The sequence below is a fragment of the Aplysia californica genome, unplaced genomic scaffold (genome assembly GCF_000002075.1).
Source record: "Aplysia californica isolate F4 #8 unplaced genomic scaffold, AplCal3.0 scaffold01383, whole genome shotgun sequence".
NCBI classification, from domain to species: Eukaryota; Metazoa; Mollusca; class Gastropoda; order Aplysiida; family Aplysiidae; genus Aplysia; species Aplysia californica.
In genome coordinates, this window is record NW_004798653.1 from 16837 (window position 1) to 19284 (window position 2448).

Consider the following 2448-nt stretch of genomic DNA (forward strand, 5'->3'; position numbering starts at 1 on the left):
GGTTCCTTGGGAAATTTGCCCCAAAAACCCATGGTTTTTCCGGTCCAAGAATGCCAATGAGTCTCCGGTCAAATTCCCATATCGGGAGGGATGAATCGCCTGTCCTAAAACATTTCCTGTTTGTTCGGATTTCTGCTGGTAGAACCAAATTCCCAGCTTAAAACGTGGCGTTTCAGTGTAAAATAGTGGGGTGTTGACATGATACATGTTATAGAAATGAATATAATACAGCACATTTCCACAAGGAAAGTGCTCAATGCGCTTTACAATAGTACAAAGAACACGCGTCTCATTGTAATCCTTTCACTTCCTCTCTCCCTCCCTCCCCCCATCTCTCTCTCTCTCTCTCTCTCTCTCTCTCTCTCTCTCTCTCTCTCTCTCATTTACTCTCTATTTTTTCCCTATTTCTCTTCCCATCCCCTCTTACCGTTCAGCAATCACAGCAGAAAGATAGCAACATGGATGTTTCAGGATTAAATCAGAATGTAGCCAGAATGGTTTTAGTGGCAGTAACAGCTTTATGGCACTCGCAGCACAATGCGATCATATAAGTACCGAATATAAGAAGTGTTACAAGAGAGTAACAAACACAAAAACGGAGGAGAGATAAGGACGGTATATTATGTCGGATTGGAAAGAAGGAGCAAACCGCGCCAGGCACCTGCCAACACCCGCTAAAATGGTTATATATAAATACTATTTCAGGAATACATTATCTTAGATACACGGGCACAGGACAAAGCGCTGCCTATATACTGCCCAGTTCTATTGAATAAACCAGGGGCTGCGTAAAGAATAGCAACAAAAAAGAGGCAAAAGAAGAACAGAGACGTTCTATGTTTTTAAAAAGCGAGAAATATATGTATAACAGAGTCACGGAACTAAGCAGACATTAACGGTAACGCAGGTTTTCAAATGTTTTTTTTTTTTTATCCACAGCAAAAGATTCGACTCGGTGGGAAGGTACAACCACACGCATTTTTTTCTTTTCTTTTTTATTTCAAATTGTTTTTTTTTTTTCCGGTAGAGTAAGAAGACCCAGAAGCATGTCGCCCTGCACCCCTTAATCGTAAGTCCAGATTTGCCAAGACTGTTTCAACTAACTAAAAGAATGAACACATTAATGGAGAAAAAAAGACTGAAAAAAGAATGACAGAGAGGATTAAAAGGGGGAACAAGAACAATAAATGAGAAAAAAAACGTGAAAGAAAGAATAAAAGAACAAGCAGACGATCTTCAAAGACAGAAGATGGTCGTAATGACACAGCTCTTGGTTTTGACCAAGTAACCACAGATCGGGTCAGGCTGTTAAATCAAATATGCGCAAGATGTTGCCAGACATGACCTGCTTAATACAGATGTACTGATTAAGATATTTGTTTTTAAGTTCTCCAGCATGAAGGATGGATTTGGCGTACATCAGGGCGTTGCACTTACAGCAGAAAATACAAACTCATGGAGAGACTTAAGGAGAGAGAAAGACAGAGAGAGAGAGAGAGAGAGAGAGAGAGAGAGAGGGAGAGGGAGAGAGAGAGAGAGAGAGAGAGAGAGAGAGAGAGAGAGAGAGAGAGAGAGAAGCGGAAAGGGATATAGAAGAATGACATAAAGAATTCGTGAAAGAAAGAATAAAAGAACAAAAGAACGATCTTCAAAGACAGAAGATGATCGTAACGACATAGCTCTTGGTGGAAACAAGAAACCACAAATCGGGCCAGGCTATTAAACCAGGGTCAATATGCCGCAAGATGTTGCCTGACAATGCCTTGTACTTGTACAGATGTTCAGATTAAGATCTTTGTTTTAAGATCTCCAGCATGAAGGCTTGTTGGTCTAGGGGTATGATTCTCGCTTTGGGTGCGAGAGGTCCCGGGTTCAAATCCAGGACAAGCCCTCTTTTTGTCTAATAGGGAGACTTATGTGAAGAGAAAGAAAGAAAGAAAAAAAAAAGAGAGAGAGAGAGAGAGAGAGAGAGAGAGAGAGAGAGAGAGAGAGAGAGAGAGAGAGAGAGAGACAGAGACAGAGAGACAGAGACAGAGACAGAGACAGAGAAAGAGAGAGAATGAGAAAGAGAGAGAGAGAAAGAGAGAGAGAGAGAGAGAGAGAGAGAGAATGAGAAAGAGAGAGAGAGAGAGAGAAGGGGGGTGGGGAATAGGTAGATAAAAAGGGACAAAGAGAGTGAGATATAAAGAAAAAGAGGAAGAGACAGACAGACACGCAGACGGAGGGGGAATAAGAAGAATGAAAGGGGGAAAATGAAAGAAGAAATAGAAGAACAAAAGGATGACCCTCAAAGACCTTATAATTACTTTAAACTCGGCGTCTAGAACAATGAGTCACAGATCGGCTCAGACAGTTAAATCAAGGCCAATATGCCGCAAGATGTCACCAGACAAAACCTTGTACGTTTACAGATGTTTAGATCAAGATCTTTGTTTTAAGTTCTCCACC